We start from the raw sequence: 8,747 nt of genomic DNA, 5'->3' as shown, positions 1-8,747 counted from the left end.
TTGAACTCTGCAAGCTAGCGGTTCCTAGCAGCTGCCCCCGCCCCCCACGCACACTCTCTCCCGCCCTGAGGCAGCCCCCGCCCCCCGCCCCCGCCAGGGGGAGGCTGGCTCTAGGTCCCTATCCTGCCAGGGGATTAGTGGAGGGAGGGAGGGCGGGCAGATGCTCGGCTGGCCTGGCCATCTCCTGGTGCCAAGGGGGCAGGGGCCGAGGGACCAGGATGCGGGAGGCTGGGGGGGGGGGGCTTTGGGGTTTGGCTCACACCCAGACCTTCCTTCCCCCTTTCCCACAACCCAGGTCCTGAAAGTCCCCCTCGGGCTCTGCCCCAGCCCAGGCCTTCTCTGCAGGGACCGGCTGGCAGCGAGGGGCTCTGGTCCTGGTCCCTGGAGCCCTGGGCCTGGCACCTCTCAGCTGGGCTAAACGCTGCCCCTCACCCCCCATCCCTGGCCCCCGGGTCCCAGGAGCTGGACCCTGGGCTCAGTGATGCTCACAGGCAGTCAGAAAGCATCCCCGTTACAGACAAGAACAGACGTCCAGCCGGGCCGGCCGGCGTGGCTCAGCGGCTGAGCATTGACCTAGGAACCAGGAGGTCACGGTTCGATTCCCGGTCAGGGCACAGGCCCGGGTTGTGAGCTTGATCCCCAGTAGGGGGCGTGCAGGAGGCAGCCGATCCATGACTCTCTCTCATGGATGTTTCTCTCTCTCTCCCTCTCCCTTCCTCTCTGGAATCAATAAAACTATATTAAAAAACAAAAAAGAAGAGACTTCCAGAAAGTCAGAGAGAGCGGCACCAGTGACGGGCAAGCCTCGGTGACCCCCAAACCTTGGTCTCCCCCAGTCCATTCCAGCCCCCGACCCGGTCCTTTGGGGGGGGGGGGCAAGAGGTTCCTGGGGATGTGGGTAGTGGGGGACCCGGAAGCCGAGGAGCTCTCCCTGACAGCCGGCCCGTCCTCAGCTCCGTGTCCGGCTCTGTGCCCTCCACGGCCGGCTGCCCATTGAGGTCTGCCGTGTGCCAGGCCGTGTGCCAGGCGGGCACTCCCGCCGAGGGGGGAGGGCGAAGTGGGCGGGCCCTCGCCTTCCTGGAGCCCTGAAACCGGGGTTCTTCTGATTCTCGAATCCCCCCCACGCGTCACCCAATCAGCAGCTCGGGCAAGGAGCGGGCACCCGTCTCCCTGGGCGAGCTGAGTGGCAGCAGAGATGAGGCCAGTTGCCACGAAGAATGGGGTGCGGTGGGCGGGCCCAGTCCCCTTTCTGTGGCAAGCATCCCGGGGGGGGACCTCTGGTGTGTGGGAGGGAGGGGACCCCAGCTCTCTCTCCCTCAGTCCTCCACACTGAGGGGCGTTCCACCCCTGGCCGCGCCCCAGGGGGCCCTCTGGCATGGGCGGGGGCTCTGGATGGCGCTCTCCTGCAAGATGGAGTCGAAGGCAAAGCCCACCCACCCCCCAGCCTGGTTCCTGGTGGGTGGGGGCTCTTCTGGGCATGCGGACTCCCCCAATCTGCTGGAGATGCCAGGCTTACACTTCTCGCTCCTACCCCACCCCCACCCACACCTCTCCCTCCCTCCCTCCCTCCCCCCCCTCCCCCCCTCCCTCGACCTCCACCGCTTCCTGCTGCAAAGTCAGCCAGCCCACCAGGCACCTGCGGGCTCCCCTTTGTCTGCTGGGCAGGCAGAGCTGTGCCCCGGCGACACCCCAGTGCAGCCTGGCACGTGGCGGGCGCAGGGGCGGGGGGGGGGGACCTCGGTCTCCCAGCCTCGACCCCAGAGCCCCAGCGGTAGCCCCCCCCCCCGGCCCCCCTTCTCTCTGGGCTGCAGAGGGCTGGCCAGGGGGCTGGGGACTTGTGTCCTGGGGCAGGAGGGGGGGGCGCTTTTCCACCGTCTAGGTGACCCCCTCTTTCCCCCCCCCCGGGGCTCCTGGAATATGGGTCACCTACCCCCTGGCTCAGAGCCCAGGCGTAGACCTGGACCCCAGACCCCCACCCAGCACATCCCTCTCCGCCATCCCTGCCTCACGGAGGCTGCACTCTCCCCGCACACAGAGCCCCCCTCCCGGAGACAAACCCAACGCCAGGGTCCCCCCAACAAAGGGCACGGGGGGGGGCTCGAGTTTGCAGCCTTCCCTGCCCCGCACCCCGCAGCCTCAAAGGTCAGGCTATCCCTTCGGGTCCCAGACGCGCCCTCCGGCCCCTGAGGCTGAACCCCAGAACCCCAGGTACCCCCCTTCCTCTGTCCCCCCCCCAGCCCCCCTCTCCGCCTGGGCCAGGGCCAGCGGGGTCCCCGCCTCCCCACGGAGCAGGCACCGGCCCGGCCCCGCACCGATCTTTGTCTGCGGGATCCCGGGCGGGGAGCTGCCGGCCGGGCCGGACCCAGAGCCAGACCCGGCCCGCCCCGGGCGTACGGACCAGGGGACATTTCCCCGCGACCTCCCGCCGCGAGACAGCAGCCCCGTGGGGAGGCGAAGCGGAAACACACAGACGCCCCGCCTGGGCCCGGGCTGGGTGTGAAATACCGGATTTCCTTGTTTATTCGATTTTCGGGTGATGAAGGGCTCCCCAGAGGGCCCCCCCCCGAAAGGACCCCCCCGAACAAAGCGCCTGCCAGCAGCCCGCGCGCCGGGTGCCCGCGGGGTCCACGCGGCCCCTCCTCCCGGGGGTGCGGGCTCCGGACCCGGCGGCCCCGCGCGCCCACGCGACACAAAGCCGAGCCCCCCGCGCCCGCCCGGCCGCCGGGGACCCTACCTGACGGCCACCTTGACGCAGCAGTCGCCCTGGCCGGCCATGGCCGGGCTCTGGGCGTGGATCGGGGACCCGGGTCCGGGGGGGCCCGTGCCCCAGGCGGCGGGAGGCGGGAGGCGCGGCGCCGCAGCGGGGAGGCCGGGGACCCGCGCACACACCTCCCGCCCGCGCGCACCGCCCACCTCGCTGCCACCAGCGCGCACCGCCGCGCGGACAAAGGGGGCGGGGGCCGTCCCGGGCCAGGCCCCGCCCCGAGCCCAGGCCCAAGCCCCGCCCCCGGCCCCGCCCCTGACCCCGCCCTCGGCCCTGACCGCCAATCGAAGGCCGGATCCGGCAGCAGGGGCGGGGCTGGAGCCTTTAAAACGACCTCTTGGCGCGCCTCCGACCCGTACGCGGGGGGCGGGGGCGAGGGGCGGCGGGAATGGGGGACCCCAGAGGAGGGGCTACGCGTGGCCACCCGCCGGCCGCGCGGGAGCCCCGGCTTGGAGGGCACCCCCGCTTCATAAATGAGGAAGCTGGGACGCAGGGAGGGAAGTACCCAAGGTCACAGCGGGTTAGCGGCTGAGCGTGGGGAAGAACCCAGGTCTCCCCGCACCGCAGAGAGGAGCAGCTGGGGGGCGCCCCCTTCTGTTCCCGCGAATCTGCCGGCCTGTGGGAGGGAGATTCAGGCCAGGGTTTAAGGTCCCCTGCACCCCAAGCCTGGGAATGCCTGACCCGGCGCCTAGTCCTGCCGCCTCGCCCTCCCAAGGTGACCTTTGTGACCGCAGGCTCACACTGGGCTTGTTGTGGTCTGGGGGGGCAGAGGGTCAGTGTGGTCTGGGGGGCAGAGGGTCAGTGTGGTCTGGGGACAGGAGGGAACAACGGGGCACCTGGGTAGGGGCTGGGGGGCCAGGTGGGCAGGGCAGGGGGAAGCTGCCTTTCTAGGGGGCATCAAGGATAAGGGTGCCCTGCGCCTTTAAACCCAGGGAGGTGATGGTGGAGAGGTCTGTCCGTCTGTCTGTCTGTCTGTCTGCCTCCCCTCCCGCTGAGCCCAGACCCCCTTCTCCCCGCCTCCTCCGATGCCCAACATTGCGGCCATTCACGGCCCCCTCGCCAGCTGCCTGCCCGCCCCTGGTGCCCACCAGCACCCTTCCTTGGCCAGGGCCCCACGCCCGGGACCCAGCTGCGGCTCCAGATGTGGAGGGAGCTCTCTGGGGGCGCGGGGGATGGGGAGTCTGGCCCCGAGCCTCTTGCATCACCCCCGGGGGATGATGAAACCACGTGAGCGACTGGGGCGAGGGTGCGGGGCGGCGTCCGAGGGTGTCCCTGGGGGTGCCGTCCTCTCCCCTTCTCCCCGCCCAGCCCACAGGTCCCTGCTCCATCCGGGAGCCCCCATCCCTCATACACACAAAGAGATCTTCAAGGGCACAGCACCCCGCCTCCCTTCCTGACGGGGAGCAGGATCGGCACCTGCAGGTGGAGGCAGGGGAGGGAGGCCCAGGTGGGACCAGCACCTTCCACCCCCTGGAGCCTTTAAAACGACCTCTTGGCGCGCCTCCGACCCGTATGCGGGGGGCGGGGGCGAGGGGCGGCGGGAATGGGGGACCTAGAGGAAGCCCAGAGCTGGTGGGTCAGCCGCCCAGAGCAGGCGGCCAGCAGAGCCTGGGTCACATTCTGGGCATTCTCTCCCCGTCCACCCAGCAACGTAAGGGGTGGGAGGAGACCACGCTTATGGGCCCTGGACATGAACAAGGCATTTTATTATATGCATGTTCTTTTATTTTTAAAAAATATATTTTATTGATTTTTTTTTTTACAGAGAGGAAGGCAGAGGGATAGAGAGTTAGAAACATCGATAAGAGTGAATGATGGATCGGCTGCCTCCTGCACACCCCCCACTGGGGATGTGCCCGCAACCAAGGTACATGCCCTTGACCGGAATCGAACCTGGGACCCTTCAATCTGCAGGCCGATGCTCTATCCACTAAACCAAACCGGTCAGGGCATATGCATGTTCTTTTAAAATATATATATTGCTATTGATTTCAGAGAGGAAGGGAGAGAGAGAGAGGAGAGAAACATCCATGATGAGAGAGAATCCTTGATTGACCGCCTCCTGCACAGCCCCCGCTGGGGACCGAGCCCGCAACCCGGGCATGTGCCCCGACCGGGAATCGACCCCTGACCTCCTGGTTCCTAGGTCGCTGGCCCACCCCTGAGCCACCCGGCCGGGCTGCGTGGTCTCGTTTCATTCTCACAGCCTTGGAGGCGGGCTCCGTCGTTCCTGCGCGGTTTTGCAGAGGGGAAGCCGGTCTCACCCAGCGGAGAAGCAGCCGACCCAGGGTTTGAACTCGTGTGTCTGGGTCCGGATTCCCCAGATCACAGCCCGGCAGCTGCCGGGCAGAGGGCGCCGGGCTGGCCCCGGCCTTGGCTCCAGGGCAGCCCTCCCGATGGTGATGGTGATGGTGATGGTGATGGTGATGGCGATGGTGATGGCGATGGCGATGGCGGCGATGGCGAGGCTGCATCTTGCAAAGCCTCCCCGCCCGCCGCCCAGGCAGACTCTGCACTTCTCTGGGCCCAAGTCGGGTTTCCTGCCTCCAGGAAGTCCCCCCCCCCCGCCCCCCGTCTTCCGAGAGTAGGTGACCCTTCTGACTCACAGGCTCCCTGCTCGGAAATGGCACCGGAGCCGCTGCCTCGCCCACCCTCCGGCCACAGGGTGTCGGGCGAACCTGAGCCCGGGAGGCTCAGCGGCTGGAAACTCCTGGAGGGCCTCCTGGAGGCGGGGGCCTCAGGTCAGCCCCGCCAGCCCCTCAGCAGCGCCCCCTGGGCCTCCCTCCTGGGAGCGGCAGGGCAGCCAGACGTCCGGACCCCGACTCCCGGGCACTGCTGCCCAGAGGCCAGGGGGTCACCGGGCACGGCGGTCAGCCGTCAGCGGCGGCCCGCGAGGCAGGAGAGCGGTTCGCACAGCAGCTCGGGGAGACTCAGGCAGGCGGGTCAGAGGCCGCCTCTGTCCAGCTTCAGCGCAGCCGGGCCTCCTCGGCCTCCTCCTCGCTGGGGCGTTCCCACCCCACCCCTCCCAGCTGCCTTCCCTGCTCCCCCTTCCCAAACCCTGAGGTGCCTTCAGATCAGATGCCTGTATGCATGTCCCTCCCACCCCTACCTTTTCCTTGGGCCCGACAGACACACACACACACACACACACACACACACACACACGCTCGCGCGCGCGCTTACACACACACACACACGCACACACTCACACACACACACATATACACACTCACACACATGCATAAACACATATATACACACCCACACACTCACACACACACTCGCACACACATACACACACACACACGCATACACACATATATACACACTCACACACATGCATAAACACATACACACACATACACACACGCATACACACATATATACACACTCACACACATGCATAAACACATATATACACACTCACACACATACACACATACACACACATACACACTCACACACACATATATATACACACACACACACTCACACACACATATACACACTCGCACACACACACACATACACACATATATACACACACATACACACACGCATACATACATATATACACTCACACACATACACACACGCATACACACATATATACACACTCACACACATACACACACGCATACACACATACATACACACTCACACACACATACACACACTCACACACACATATACACACACATACACACACACACTCACACACACTCACACACATGCATAAACACATATACACACATACACACATGCATACACACATATATACACACTCACATTCATAAACACATATATACACACTCACACACATACACACACATACACACTCACACACACACACGCGCACACACACTGCCCTGTGCTTGGCCCTGAGCCCCTCATTGGACTGCAGTTTGGGCCCCACTCTCGCCCTGAGCTGCGGCCCTTCCCCCCAAGCATCCGGGGCCTCCCTCACTTCTGCCAGGGACGGGGTGGGGGGTGGGGGGGGGGTGCAGGCTCTCCAGGCAGGAAGCTCCCACGCTGCGGCAGTTAAAATACTCAGCAGCGACGGGGGCAGCCGTCTGACCCAGACCTCTCAGGCAGAGACAAATCAAAGCCCGGGAGACGCCCTCAGGCCCTAGAGAGCATCTGGGGGGGGGGGGGCCTGACCTTGAGTCCTCTTCCGCTTCATCTTCTTTTTTTCTAGCCCTCACCCGCAGAGTGAGGATATTTTCCCATTGGTTTTTGGAGAGAGTGGGAGAGAGGGGGTGGGGGGGGGAGAGAGGAGAGGAACATCGATGTATCAGAGACACATCGATTGGTTGCCTCCTGCACCCGCCCCCTGACCCTGACCCTGACCTGGGGCAGGGATCAGACCTGCAATCCAGGCAGGAGCCCTGGACAGGAATCGAACCCAACGCTCTAACCACTGGACAACACCAGCCAGGGCTCCTCCCGGGCGAGAAGTCGGCGTTGGCGCCTGCAGGCGCTGTCTGAGCTTTGACCTAACATCCTGGGTGGCAAGTCCAGAGTTCGGGGCCTCCAGCCCCACCCACCCCAGCAGCTGTCCTCGGTTCCGGGGGGGGGGGGGGGCGCGGAGACGCTGTGGGCAGGTGGCTGGCCACACCCTCCAGTGCCCACCGGGAGGCGGAGCCCAGACCCCCCTGTCCGCACGGCCTCAGGCCCCCGGAGAGAGCCTGTTATTGGGGTGCAGCTCGGACGCGGGCTGGGCCTGACTTCCTCTGTGGCGAAGGAGACACACTGAGCCATAGAGGAAACCAGACGTGGTTATAAATAGCGTGGGAGAGAGAGAGCGAGCGAGCGAGTGAGCGCTGTGATCATCAACACCCCCAAAAACGAACTACTTTTGGTTTCAAGTGTTCCTGGGGGTTTAATTACGACCCACATCCCCTCCGACAGGCGCTCTAATCCAATCTTCTCCCCAGTAGCAGCTGCTTCTTTTTTTTAAATCCTCACCCGAGGATATTTTCCCACTGATTTTTTAGAGAGAGTGGAAGAGAGAGGGAAAGACAGAGAGAAACATCGATGTGAGAGAGACTCATCGATGGGTTGCCTCCTGCACGAGCCCCGACCAGGGCCCGGGCGAGGGAGGAGCCTGCCACTGAGGTCCGTGCCCTTGACCGGAATCGAACCCGGGACCCTTCCGTCTGCAGGCCGACCGGCGCTCTATCCACTGAGCCACACCGGCCGGGGCTCCGGGAGCTTCCACTACAGTTCGGGGGCCAAAGGCAGGCGTGGGTGTGGATGCCCCTCCCTCTCACGGACCCTCGCGTGAGGAAGAACCCCCCCCCCACCTCGTGCCACCCCTCCCCCTGCAGGTGGAGACGCCGGGGCCCAGACGGGCAGGGAGACGTGTGCAAAGTGGACCCGCCGTCCAGGGGCCGAGGCGGGACCCAACGCAGCCCCACGCCTCCAGCCCAGGGCGTCTCCACAGACACACACACACACACACACACACACACACACACACACACGCCGGGACCGAAGGTAAACCTCTGACTCGGGTCAAAGTCAAATCGGTGCAGAGGGACCAGAGGCAGCCCGAAGCCACCGGGTGGTGCCCGAGTCCCGGAGGGAGACCCAGGGTCAAGTTCCAGCCCCGCCCTGGCCCCCGCCCAGACACGAGACCCGGGCAGTGGGCAGGCGCCGGGAGGGGCTCCGCGGGTCGGTTCCCCGGCCTCAACGCGAAGATAACCACGCTCGTGTCACCGCGGGCTACGGTGAGGCCCAAGTGAGGTCCCCAGGTGAGCGTGACAGGGCGCCGTGCGGGCACGCGCTCCGTAGGGAGAAGGGGGGGGGCGGCCTGGGCGAGGCCTGGGGCTGGGGCGCCGGAGGCTCTGGGTCCGTTGTGCCCACGGTCACCCCTCGCGCCTCGGTGTGGACAGAGGGGCCTGGCGCCGGGACCTCGGGCGCCCACGGCCACAAACAGGCGCAGCCGGGCGCCGAGGCCGGAGCGGGCAGCCACCTGGGT

This window comes from Cnephaeus nilssonii (assembly GCF_951640355.1).
Source record: "Cnephaeus nilssonii genome assembly, contig: SCAFFOLD_172, whole genome shotgun sequence".
In the NCBI taxonomy this organism is placed as follows: Eukaryota; Metazoa; Chordata; class Mammalia; order Chiroptera; family Vespertilionidae; genus Cnephaeus; species Cnephaeus nilssonii.
The sequence above is the reverse complement of the archived record's forward strand: the minus strand, read 5'-3'. Positions refer to the sequence as shown.